General features: G+C 33.0%; 2 non-coding genes across 2 annotated transcripts; both read left to right on the forward strand.

Moving 5' to 3' along the window:
• The first annotated feature begins 297 nt into the window (after positions 1-297).
• LOC139873793 (small nucleolar RNA U49) lies at positions 298-364 on the forward strand. Its single transcript, XR_011767514.1, has one exon. It is a non-coding gene; the product is annotated as a small nucleolar RNA U49 (small nucleolar RNA).
• A 188-nt stretch (positions 365-552) lies between these two features.
• On the forward strand, positions 553-633 carry LOC139873828 (small nucleolar RNA SNORD96 family). The gene has a single exon (XR_011767543.1). It is a non-coding gene; the product is annotated as a small nucleolar RNA SNORD96 family (small nucleolar RNA).
• Positions 634-14,735: the final 14,102 nt, after the last annotated feature.

Below are 14,735 nucleotides of genomic sequence, written 5' to 3' on the forward strand. Positions count from 1 at the left end.
ATCATTGAACTAAGTAATACAGTATGCTACAGACACTTATAAACACAAAAGACATCTTAGTAGCATCCTTCACAAATTCAGTAGCGTAAGATATGAAACAATACGAGTGAACTGGGAATGTGTCCAGACGATCCAGTTGCCGAATATTTGGTGAAAGATAAAGATTATACATAAAAAATTAAATTAATTAAAAAAATATACATTAATAAAAGGTGTAGGTTTTAAAGAGATTAAAATATCTTACAGACTTCAATTCACCAAAGTTTCAAACAGGCTGTCTGCCACCTAAACATGGTAGCCCAATAAAGATATCCCCAATAAAGATAGGAAGTGCCGTATGACACATTAAACGACAAGTCGACAATGGATCACGGTGGTGGGTGATCCCATCCACCAATTAACTTATTCTCCGATCAGTAAAACGGTTTTACAACTCTGTTATTCGGTCGGGATTCATCGCTTTGCTTGATTCATCGTGTGTGTGATTTGGAACGGGTCTCTGAGGTTCTTTTGTGAGAAAAAAACTTTTTTTTATCTAATTTTATTTATTAATTGCTAATGATGAGTTTTGTATAAAAAGATCACCATCTTTCGGGACTGATTCATGATGTTATTTATGCAATTCTGAAGCTAATTTTATTGTTGAAATTTTGAGTTTTGAAAAATGAAATTTTGTGCTTGTGGACGGTCAAGTGTTCTTTAAAAAAACCAGCAGTACTTAACATTATTCACAAGCTAAATATACTAGTAGCCATTGTTGTTTTTGTTGCTGATACGGTATCTCGTATCTGCACTCCATGATGTGGCTAAAATATTGTTTACTGAGACTAAACACATATTGAATCAAGTCGTATAAGTAAATTTAACTGTACAAGGGCTCTATTGAATTAGCCATGTTAACCTATTGCTTTAGTAATTTGTGTTTATGTGTAGGTGGGCTTAAATCATGTAGATTAGTTAAGTCAAATTGGTGACAATTAAGATGACTAGCTATAAGGTGTAATCGTACGGGCTGACAGATTGTTTACGTTTACGTTCTACGCTTTACATTTTAAGTTTAGGTTTTACGGTTTACGTTTTACGTTTAGGTTTTACGTTATACATTTACGGTTTACGTTTTCTGTTTGCGTTTCACCTTTACGTTTTACTTTACGTTTTACTTTTACGTTTTGCGTTATACATTGGCATTTTACTTTTTACATATACGTTTTACGGTTTACGATTTACGTTTAGGTTTTACATTTTAAGTTTAATTTAGTGTATGTTTTACGTTTATGTTTTACATTTTATGTTTCGCGTTTACATTTTACGACATACGTTATATGTTTCCGTGTTACGTTATATGTTTACGTTACGGTTTACATTTTACAACATACACTTTAAGTTTATGTTTTACATTTACAGTTTACGCTTTATTTTTTACATTTTACGTTTTTCGTTTACGTTTTTAAAATCCTGGAATTTCAAATCCCCGAACCAAACGCATGATAAGATTTCAAATCCTAAAATTTCAAATCCCATGGGATTTCAAATTCTGGGATTTCAAAAACTCAAACCAAACGCCACGTAATTCCCTACTATAAATAAAGGGGTCATCCTCACTTTCCATCTTATCTTATATTTCCCACTCTAGCTCATTCTCTCTCATCCTCTCACCTCTCAACAACACTTCTAGGGTTTTTGCTTTTATAGGGCTTTTTCCCTCACGACCTGACTACCCGATCTAATCGGACAGTCAAATCAACCATTAACCACCATCTCGAGATCATCATCTCTATTCTGGTTATCACGGTATTCAGACCGAAGTGTTGATGTCGTTGATCCCCAAAACCCCTATTTCGTTGATTCAAGCGTACATCTGCCTTAGCCGCAAATTTATGCTTGATCAATGTATTTGACTTGTAATTGAATATAGATTATTTGTTTAGTAAAATAAACGGTAAGACCTTGTCAATCATTCATTGAAGATGAATCAATAATAACACTACTAGTATCATGATTAAGCTCTAATTAGAAAGTCTCTAAGAGTTCAGTTGATAAAATTTAATGATTTAACGTTGAATAGTTCATAATTCGAATGATTCAAATGTTCTGAATGAAGTTGCTTATAAATGAAAATAACTTGTTTGATAATTATTTTGAAGTAATAATATGAATGATGTAAAATTACTTTATTAACATTTGACATAAAAAAAACAACAATATAGTTGTGACGACCCGGAAATTTTCGATCAAATTTAAACTTTAATCTTATATGATTTCGACATGATAAGCAAAGTCTATAATGTTGAGTCTCGAAAATTTTGAAACAATGTTCATGTATTCAATTACCTTCGACCAGTTTCGACGATTCACGAACCAATAATTGTAAATAGATATGTGTGTGTGTGTGTGTGTGTGTGTGTATATATATATATATATATATATATATATATATATATATATATATATATATATATATATATATATATATATATATATATATAAATGGTAATTGAAAATATAATTTGAAATATTGTATGGTATTGCTATTAAGCAAGTTAAATTCAAACATATATAATTTTAAAATAAACGGTGATCCGAAAATGAGTTCTATAAATTTTTGACTTATTAATAAAATATTTAGAGGTTATGTAATAAATTTTAACACTTTTTATATTTTACTTGGGGTAAATTTGAACACTTTTTATATTTTACCCAGAATTGAGAGGGACAGTTGATGTAATTTTTATTTAATAAATTAATGATCAAATTTTATACCATAATGATCAAAATAAAAAAATATAGTTAATTTAAAAATAAAATTTCATATTTGGACTTTGATATATCAGAATCCAACAAGTGGCATAATGAAGAAAACATTGGACAAAATAAAATTTGTTAGAAACAAAAAAATTAACTATGAGAAATTTTGTTAAGAATCCACGCTAACTGTTCCTAGCTAACTGCTACATTTTATTTATCGCAATTTAATTATCGCAATTTATATTCTCATAATTTTATTTATCGTCATTTAATTTCTGTTATTTATTTTACGCACTTTAAATATTGGACACGTATACAAGGTTTTGACATATCATATCGACGCATCTATATATATTATTTGGAATAACCATAGACACTCTATATGCAGTAATGCTTGAGTTAGCTATACAGGGTTGAGGTTGATTCTACAATAATATATATACTTTGAGTTGTGATCGAGTCTGAGACATTTATATAATGGGTCACGATACGTATTAATTAATTCGAATATTATATATGAATTATTGAATTACTAATTGTGGACTACCAACATTGGACAATTAAAAATGAATTAAAATATTGATTATAACATATGAAACTAAACATTTCTTCAAATTTGCCACTTGATTTCATCTTAAACCTCATTTGTATCTTGACGATTACAATCTGCGTTAAACTTTTCATGATTCTTGGAAACACCTCAATCGAGTGGATGAACCAACCGCATTTCATCTATGGAAGAAAAGATTGATGCATATAGTTATGCACCTGAAAAACTCTTGGAACATGAGTAAATGTTTAACACGTATCTGTGCTAGCTCCTTTGACGTTGACATTACGAAAATAACTTTGCAATCCCTTTCCAAATTAGCCAATTTTGTCACAGCTTCAGCAAATCAATTTCGACTTTTCATTCGGATTAGCCTTATTATAACCTTGATATATAAGTCTACCTATTGTCGTCGTTACCAGAGAACCATTTATATCCCACCACACTAGCATGTAAAATTACCAGCAACTTCATTACACATCAGCTTAAGTCTATCCGAAAAACCATTATAATTGTTCATTAAAACCTTATCATATACTCATCCGCATCTTATAACAAGAATTGCCATACCAATTACCGAGAACTAGCAATCAGTATTTTGAAATCTCACAGCATGTCTACATCAACAGTTATAAGTATAACATTTATCTCTTAGAATTATGGTCTTCCATTCTGAAATTCTGAAAAGCACCCAGTCTACGAATCAATACTCTGAATGTTGAAAAAGCTGAATGAAGCAACAAAAACTGTAAATGACTTTAACAGTCGGAAGTTTGATGATAAAGAATAATATGATGGCAAAGCTCAGAAAAGTTGGAACTGGAAAATGGATTGAGCAAACCATGAAGGAGGCTGTAGACAAATCACAAATACTAAACCTGACTTCAAAGAATCCAAATGATTCAGTATCTACCGAAGTGATTATCGAATACCTTGCTACTGACTCTAAACCCTTGCAGACAAATCTTCTTCATTATCCTTTGATATTAGAAATTCTAAGATATTATCGTATCTTTCATTATAAATATCCTCGATATTTCTGAAAATATTTTCCTAGCTATTCTTATCTGAAATCAATTATCTCTTCGCGCTATCTGTATTACATCATAAAGGAAACTGCTTAGTTTATATATCCTAAAACCTTTGAGTTTAAAATATGAATGTTTTTGAAGTAGTGTTGGAAACTGATGCATGAGCTAGTATAATATAATGACACTTGATCAACGTGATTATATTACAGTAAGTCATGCTGAGTTTCTAATAGAACGTGATGATTCACAGATCATAACGTCATCATGTGCCATGTTACATAACTCTTTCATTCTGCTTAACTTCTGAACATATCAAGAAAGTATATTCTTGATAGTTCTATTCTCAGTGATTCAGGTAATTTGACAAATCAAATCGTGCGATTACATTCTTTCTTATTTAGAACATTAAGTTCATTCGAAATTCCATACTTACGAATTCTGGACCTTTACTCTCTATACTAGAGGTCGAGAAGAGAATAAAAAGGCAAAGAGCTCCAAATTATAAGAGAAAATATAAAGCCCAATAACAACACTGAGGTTACAAACCGTGAATATTAATACGAATAGCAATATATAGACACGATATAATTAAGAATAGTATCACCCCAAGGAAATAGTAGAAGTAAACAGATTTTTCTGGTGGAAGATTAAAAAGAAGGATGACAGAAATGATAATTAGGAAAATATCAAGGAGTAGAACTGGATTAAGCATTTTCATAATATTTTGGATGTATGAACTATGAAAGAAAGTATAAGAATGGTGAGAATAATGGAACGGAAGAGTGTAATTTATAATGGAAATATCAGACAGAGTAATCGAGGCAGATCACCGTATTTAATTATAGAGATCTTAATTTCCTTATTCGCCGAAGAATCAGATCTTATTTAGATTTCAATGATTTCTTTAAATCCCTTGAATTTCGGAAATCAACCGTGACTACGTCACCGATTAAGTCAAACCTGCATTTACTTATTTCACTCTTTTATGATAGCTTCATTCGTACCCTTCGAGTAATCGAATTATTTTATCCATAATACTCTATGGTAATAAAACTCTATTTATCAACTCATATTCGTCATGAAAACATTTTTATTGTTAGTCATGACGACCTCGATCAAATTTCGGGATGAAATTTCTTTAACGGGTAGCAGCGTTGTAAATCTCCTTATTTCTCCCCGAGATCTCCCCGAGATCTCGTTTTTGAAAGGCCGCCGAGACGAGATGTCCATCTCCCGAGATTTCTCGGTCAACGGGGTCAAACTTGGTCAAAGTCACGATTTCTCGAAATTTCTCGCCCATTTCTCGAATTTTTTCATAAAATCTCGTAATTTTTCAGATTTTCTCGCTCATTTCTTCGATTTCCTTGTAAAATCTAGTAAAAATGTATATAAATGTACTAAATTTATTTATTAATATATATTTATACTATAAAAACTAAAAAGTTAACGTAAGTCAACATCCGAGATCTCCCCGAGAATTTTTCGAGATGCCGAGATCTCCCTAAAAATGTCCAAACGAGATCTCCCCGAGATCCGAGATCTCCAACCTTGACGGGTAGGTACTGTGACGACCCAGAAATTTTCGATCAAATTTAAACTTTAATCTTATATGATTTCGACACGATAAGCAAAGTCTATAATGTTGAGTCTCGAAAATTTTGAAACTATGTTCATGTATTCAATTACCTTCGACCATTTTCGACGATTCACGAACCAATAATTGTAAATAGATATGTGTGTGTATATATATATGTATGTATATATATATATATATATATATATATATATATATATATATATATATATATATATATATATATATATATATATATATATATATATATATATATATATGGTAATTGAAAATATAATTTGAAATATTATATGTGATTGCTATTAAGCAAGTTAAATTCAAAAATGTATAATTTTAAAATATACGGTGATCCGAAAATGAGTTCTATAAATTTTTGGCTTATTAATAAAATATTTAGAGGTTATGTAATAAATTATAACACTTTTTATATTTTACTTGGGGTAAATTTTAACACTTTTTATATTTTACCCAGAATTGAGAGGGACAGTTGATGTAATTTTTATTTAATAAATTAATGATCAAATTTTATACCATAATGACCAAAATAAATAAATATAGTTAATTTTAAAAAATATGGGATTTTTCTGATGACTTTTATCCGCCGCTGATTAACCTTTGAGCACGATATAACACTCCGTGAAATTATCTGAATATGTAAGCCAAATATGTGGCTGCTGAAATTCTCACATGTCTTTAAAAAAATCTAGATATTTTCACTAACATTACTGTACGTTACTGTGCTTGATTGGTATTATATTCTGTTACTGTTTTGGATTTCATTCACCATCCACTATCTATATTTGTCTACTAGGATATATATATATATATATATATATATATATATATATATATATATATATATATATATATATATATATATATATATATATCCTATAATTATATATACATAGATGGACCATAATTGAAAACATAAAAGTGAATTCACATGTGATTAGTTTTATTATTATATAATATAATTAATTATTACTAGTTGTGTATATATATAGAAGTTATATAGATGCAGAAGAGATATGAATCACCATCATCCTTCTCCTCTAAAAACTACTATCGAACCACCACTAGAACACCCCTTGAAACCGTCACCTTCCACCTCCCAGTTCACCACCTCTCAACTAACTTTCGATCATGACACCCATCACCACCATAAACCTGCCACCCACTTGTTTGTACAACCATCATCACACCCATTAATCACCTCCTTCTTCCTTCACGGCCACACCACCGGTCACCATTGCATCACCCAAAAACACCACCGTCTCTCTCTCGTTTGTCTTCTCTCTCCCTCTCTTAATTCTTGTAATCAAAGAACCACAACCATCAAGTAACAACACCATTGAACCACCATCATCTAACCTTTTCATCTGCGAATTTCTGTTTTATGATGAAACCCTCATCATTGATAAATTTCGGACAACCACCAATCACCTCCACCACCTGCGTGTTTATTTTAGCTGCTACTTTTGTGTTTCCTATTTCTTGATCGAAAACCCAAACATCACCAGGATGCCTCGCTATTTTGCTGCTTACGGTTACGCTTTTTGTTTTGAGCACACCAAATCACCACCATCACAAACCCACTAATTACTCGATTACCTGGTGTCTATAATTCTGTCTTTGATTCATCAAAACCGTCACCATCCTTATCACCGAACACCATACAAACCACCTCAACCAATCACCTTTATGAGCACAAACGAACTACTGCTAAACATATATGTTTCTGGGTCTGTTGCGTGCTGTTTCAGTGAAGCTCAAACCAAAAACATTGAAACCATTGAAGATGGTGATTACATGACACATGATGATAAAGATAAAAGATGAGCTGTAAAGGCGTGTTTCTATCTTCCATTATACTTTATAAAAGTGATAAACATGGACGTAATCTACTGCTATTGGACTATTTTTTTCGGTTGTGATTTATCAAAACAGTCACGAATATTGTTTGTTGGGCATTTGTGATTCGTTTACATTGGGCCTCTATGATTTGTTTTAAATTATGGGCCGTGAACATGTTGATACTTGGACCATGTTCTATTTTGTGTTGTTGGGCCGAAAAGATGAAAATATAAAGTGGAAATCGATATAAAATATAGATGATGATTAAGACGGTATTATGTTATTAGGATTCATGATATTAATGATGGTTAATATGGTACGATGATAATAGAGTAATGATGATGCTAATATGATCATGCTTTGTAGAAGGAGGAGTTATAACAGTATGTTTATTTTTGGGAAAGAAATAGAAATCGAATTTAAGGACTTTAAGATTCTAGTTACGTTTTATAACTGAAAAGCAAGACAGCTTGGTTGGTTTGGGTGTATGTTTGCGGGTGAGCGAGAGGTTGTGGGTTCGAGCTTGGGCTGGGGCATTATTTTTAAAAGCCTATTCTTTTGAGGTAGCATTATTATTATTACTCTTATCATTATTATTTTTATTATTGTCAGCTCAGGAAGCTGCATGGATGAAGAAATTCATTGACGACTTAGGAGTGGTCCCTTCCATTCAGGACCCTCTTGAGATCTTTTGTGACAACGAGGGTGCGATTGCTCAAATCAAGGAACTTTGTGCTCACCAAAAGACCCGTCACATTGAGCGGAGATTCAACTACATAAGGGATGAAGTTGAAAAGGGAAAGATATGTATACGCAAAGTTCACACAGATGTTAATATTGCAGATCCACTCACGAAGCTCTTACATGGTGCAAAACATGCAGGACATGTTTGTGCATTAGGGCTTCGATATTCTAGTGATTGGTCATGATCTGTTTTAAGTATTGTAATGGAACAAAATTGTTCAAACTCATTAATTTAATTATGGTATTAATTTATTTTGAGTCAAGTTCCTATTTTGCATATTTTATCCATAAATAAATAATTATTCTAAATTCCGTAGTCGATCACATTTGTGGGAACAAGGGTGAGGTTTAGACTATTATGAACTTGGATTGGTATACATTCACGGGATGAATGTGGGGTAAGGTTGCAACCAAGGTTCATAGATATTTGTGGGATACAAATATTAGAAGACCCGCCCTCAAGATTTACTAAATGGAGCCTTTGTGGTTGATTACCTGTAATCTTGAGTAAAGGCGAATATCATTGTATCCTCTGACCTGAGATACATATTGGGTTCGGATATTTACCAAGTATTGTGCCTTGATTCTTTCCTTCGCAATTCTGAAATATGGTAGTTCATACGGAAGAGCTCAGGTATAATGCAAGGTATATATTTAGGACGTATGTAGTCAAGATGGAATTTGTCCCTCTTATTCATTGAGAGTCGGATGTCTAAGGCCTGATAAAGTTAAATCTAGAAGAGAGTGATCACTCTGTGTCTCTTGGATTTAACATGACATCTAGGATGAAAGGATATAATGAAAGATTCACCTATTCATATTCGAGATGGGAACTCGAAAGGGATGATGTTATTGAATGGCACAAAGTCATAACATATTGGGGGTGATGGACAGTCGTTAGGTGGTATCCATCACTTGCATTAATTTCTTATGTTTCTCGTGCAAGTGGGAGATTGAAGGTATTTCGTATGCCCGAGAGACATATTAAATTAACGTGGCCAATATGTTTTGATCCAAGTCAGGTCATACCCAATAACAAGCTTACCGACACCTTATTCGTATTTGATCTTAACGATTGGATCATTGATTAAATACGCGACACTTGAATTTTGGAAAAATGGTTTTCTAAATAATATTACTTGATATGTATATAAATTATGGAATATTTTATATAATGAGAATTTAATTATTTATAGGTTAAATAATTAATTTTGTTATGTTACATTTTATAAAAATTGGTTTTATGAATAAAAATGTACATAACAAATTATATGGAAGTTTTATAAAATAAGTTTTATAAAATTAAACTTTATAAAACTATCTTTTATAAAAAATATGGGTGGCCTTAGAAGTGGTATTATTTACTTCTCCTAGATTCTTTTAGTTGCCCATGCTTTTCCATTTCTCAACAAGTATGTTTCTTGACTCCTTGAGATAAAGACACATGCAAAATACATCAAGTTTGAACACAAAAATTCTGTTCATTGTTGCTGTCTTGGCCGTGGCATTTTGAAGAGCAAAAGGTGTTCTTGAGTTGATTTTTCAAGCTCATTTTAAGTGTCTATTAAATCCTAACTAAAAGCTAGGGTGTTAGTACATAAGTTTGGGGTATTTCTCCTTGAGGTTTCATCATTTTGAAGCTCCATTTTCATCATCTTCATCATCATCTTTGAAGTAACCCTCAACTAGCTTGAGGAGGTAAAAAAAACTCTAAACCCTCTTTTAGTTTGTAAATGTATTTCATAACTTGATCCTAATTGGGATTTAACTTTAATTGGTTAAAGATATACAATGTTCTAAAATGGTAATTACATGCTTCCGCTTTAATTTGATTCTTAAAATGTTTTAAACATAATGGAACTTGTTAAATCCTAACAATGGTATCTAGAGCCGAAGTTGTTGAAATATGCTTCGTGATGATCTATTAAACTCACTATATTTTTGCATTTTATGAACATGCATGATAGTAGAATGCAAAAAATTTCTGGTTTGGGTGGGTTCTTAGTTTGGCCGAAATTTTGGAGACCCAAAATGGGTTTTGGGTGCTTCCATTTTTTCATATTTTAGTTGTATGTAAATGTTCACAATCTAAGCCTTGGCCTTGTGTTTGGTTGAATGCTTGGTTAATTTATTATTCATTCATTTGGTATGTAATAATATTTATTCAATTAGTTTGCAATATTTATTCATTTGATTATGTAATTTATTTTATATTTGGCATGTAAAATAGATTAGGTTATATTTCATTTTTTAGAGAAAAATGTATTAGGATATATTTTTTGTAAAAATGAAGATACAAGATGAAGACTTGGAAGAACACAAGAAGAAGCATTTGGATGCAAGATTAAGTGGGAGATTTAAAATCTCCTACTTTGTGTTATAACCCCTTAACCGGTGGTATTTGTTTTCGGCTAAACAAATGTCTACCAATTTGGCTTGATTGTGAACATATTTGTCTTACATGCATGGTTGTTTATTGTGTTTGTATGTTTGGTTACTACAAGTAAATCACAAGTTAACAACAAGCAAAATGACAATTTAATTGGTTAAATTAGACATTATTAACGACATGCAAAATGACAATTTAATTGGTTAAATTAAAAGTGGCAAAAAGACATTGATAAACGGTTATTAAGAACATGAATATGATAACACATATAAAATGGTTTATATCAATGTAATGAAATTGGCTTTATTACATAACATGAAAAATGGATTTTCAAATAAACCATATACTAAATGCAAGTTGGTGTATGGTACAATAGTTTTCTTAAACCAGAAATTATGAAAACTCAAAATCCCTTAATCAACAAGGCAAACAAATTAAACGCCATCCTTTTGTGTGACACTTAAAAATATTAGGGAACTCATAATGGGATAAAGGTCACCTAACCGTTATGAGCAAACTAATATGATTAAGGTGAATTTCGCACACTTGTGGGATAAAGGTCACCTAACCACTTGTATGTTAAATTTACACGTTTACGCAAGTAGGACGACTTGATTTGGGAATCATGACTTAGGGTCACCGAAGCATGAGGAACAAATAGGCGTTGATGGGATAAATATGTCATGCAAAAGGATTGCATGATCCCATAACTTAGAAGTTGCAAAAGGATTGCAATTGTCATATAATGACTACCTAGCTAAATCAAATGACGGGATAAAGGTCACCTAACTGAAATTTGATTTACCGTTGGATTCTAAAATTTAATAAATATCAATTGGATTTAAAGGGTATTGATTGTTAAATTAAAATTGATACTTAAACAACTTTGTTAAATTTTGTAGATGGCCGCCAATAACAAAAACAACATTCCAAACGCACCTATCAACTTTAACAACCTATCGTTAAGGTCAATTCTCGAAAAGGAAAAACTCAACCATACAAATTTCATGGATTGGTTTCGCAATCTAAGAATTGTCCTCAAACTTGAGGATAGGGCGTATGTGTTGGAAGACCCCATTCCCGATCAACCCGACGAGGATGATACGGAAGGTATGGCTTATTGGGATAAGTATTGTACCGATTTGGTGCAAGTCGCTTGCCTCATGCTTGGGACTATGATACTCAAACTCCAAAAGGACTTCGAGCATCATAGTGCATATGACATGATCACACAGTTGAAGGAGATGTTCCTTCAACAAGCTCGTGTCGAGCGCTTCGAAACGGTTCGAGCGCTTTATGCATGTCGGATGGATGACTCCCAATCTGTTTCATCTTATATCCTTAAGATGAAAAGCCTGATTGATCGAGCAAACCGTCTAAATTGCAATGTGTCTAATGAATTAGCCACGGACCTTATCCTTAATTCTTTGTCAAAAAGGTTTGACACATTTGTATTGAATTACAATATGAATGGTTGGGATAAGAGCATTGGCGAATTACATGCCATGCTTAAGACGGCCGAAGCAAGCATGGGTAAAAGGGCTTCACCCATGTTTATGATCAATGAAGGCGGGTCCAAAAACAATAACACTTCTAAGCCAAAGGTGGCTAAGAGGAAAGGACCCGCCTACCAAGGCAAGGGCAAGGGAAAGGGAAAGATGGTTACCCCAACCAACAAGAACAAAAAGCAAAAGGTTGCCGGTCAAGCTAACCCCAAGGAAGATCCGTGCTTTGGTTGCGGTGAAATGGGTCACTAGAAACGCAACTGCCCGATCTACCTGAAGGAGTTGAAAGAAAAGAGGGATGCAGGGCAAACCTCAGGTAATGTATATATGGTATACATTGAGCTTAGTATTACTTCTTCTAATACATGGGTATTAGACACAGGATGTGGAACTCACATTTGCAATTCTATGCAGGGGTTCAAAAGAAGTAAACAAGAAGCGGGAACAACAAGTCTCTTCATGGGAAATGGAGCTAAGGTGCACGTAGTAGCTCAAGGAGACTTTATTTTGAAGCTTCCAAGTGGTTTGGATCTTATTTTGAAAAATGTTTTGTATGCACCCGATTTATCTCGAAATATTATTTCTGTATCCCGTTTGAAACAATGTGGTTTTAATCTTAATTTCATTAATGATGATATCCATGTTTCTTTAAATAATATGTTCTATTTTAAAGCTTCGCCTTTGAATGGTATTTATGAATTGGTTCATGACGACACATCATACAATAGCTCAATGTTCCATGAAAAAACCAAGAAACTCAAAAGGGATTTGAATGATTCCTACTTATGGCATTGTCGCCTTGGTCACATAAACAAGAATCGAATGCATACACTTCAAAAGAATGGACTTTTGAAATCAAATGAACCAGGATCGTTTGATGTATGTGAATCTTGTTTACAAAGCAAAATGACTAAAGCACCTTTTAAAGGGACCTATGAAAGGGCTAAGGACTTATTGGGATTAATACATTCGGATGTATGTGGACCCTTCAAGCCCATAACTAGGAATGGTGAAAGATACTTCGTTACTTTCATTGATGACTTCAGTCATTTCGGATATGTCTACTTGTTAAGACATAAGTACGAAACTTTTGAGGCATTCAAAGAGTATCAAAACGAAGTACAAAATCAACTCAATAAGACAATCAAGGTACTTCGTACCAATAGAGGAGGTGAATACCTAAGTGATGCTTTCCAAGATCATCTTAAAAGTTGTGGGATTATTTCGCAACTCACTCCTCTTGGAACACCCCAACTTAATGGAGTTTCCGAAAGGAGGAACCGAAATCTAATGGATATGGTTCGATCAATGATGGCTAGAAGCTCGTTACCTCTATCATTTTGGGGTTATTGTCTATGCTCTGCGGCTCGTATTTTAAATATGGCCCCAACCAAGAAAGTGGAACGAACTCCTCATGAGATGTGGTTTGGAAAACCTCCATCTCTTTCATACTTAAAGGTATGGGGATGTGAAGCTTATCCTAAGCGTTACGTCCCTAATAAGTTGAATGCTCGATCCACGAAGTGTATCTTCATAGGATATCCCAAGGATGATATGGGATACTATTTCTATGATCCATCCGAGCAAAATGTATTTGTTGCTCGGAAGGCGGAATTCCTTGAAACTAAGTTCCTAATGGAAGGTAATAGTGAAAGGAAAATAGAACTTGAAGAGGTTCAAGATCAAGTAGATGATACACAATTGGTTTACACTAGCTCTCAACATGAAAATGTTGAGAATAATCAAATGGATGATCAAAGTATACAAGACATTCGCAGATCTGGTAGGATTAGTAATCCTCCTGAGAGATATGGGTTTCTCATGGATGGTTGCTATGTGGTTGATTTGGATGAGCCAATAAACTACCAAGATGCTTTATCAAGGATTGATAAAGATAAATGGCAGGAAGCCATGAACGCTGAGATGCAATCCATGTATGACAACCAAGTTTGGGAACTTGTTGCACAACCTACTGGCTCAAGGCTAGTTGATTGTAAATGGCTTTTCAAGATGAAAACCGACATACATGGAAACTTGGATACATATAAAGCTAGACTTGTAGCAAAAGGTTTCACTCAAACTCAAGGGGTTCAGCCTGAAGGTTTTGTTGATCCGAAATATCCTAAAAAGGTATGCAAGTTAAAGAAGTCAATCTACAGATTGAAACAAGCATCTAGAATGTGGAATCATCGTTTTAATGAGGATGCCAAGAAATTTAGCTTCATTAAAAATGGTGATGAAGCTTGTGTATACAAAAAAGCTAGTGGGAGCACTATCATGTTCCTTGTATTATATGTGGATGATATATTATTATTTGGGA

This window comes from Rutidosis leptorrhynchoides, chromosome 10 (assembly GCF_046630445.1).
Source record: "Rutidosis leptorrhynchoides isolate AG116_Rl617_1_P2 chromosome 10, CSIRO_AGI_Rlap_v1, whole genome shotgun sequence".
In the NCBI taxonomy this organism is placed as follows: domain Eukaryota; kingdom Viridiplantae; phylum Streptophyta; class Magnoliopsida; order Asterales; family Asteraceae; genus Rutidosis; species Rutidosis leptorrhynchoides.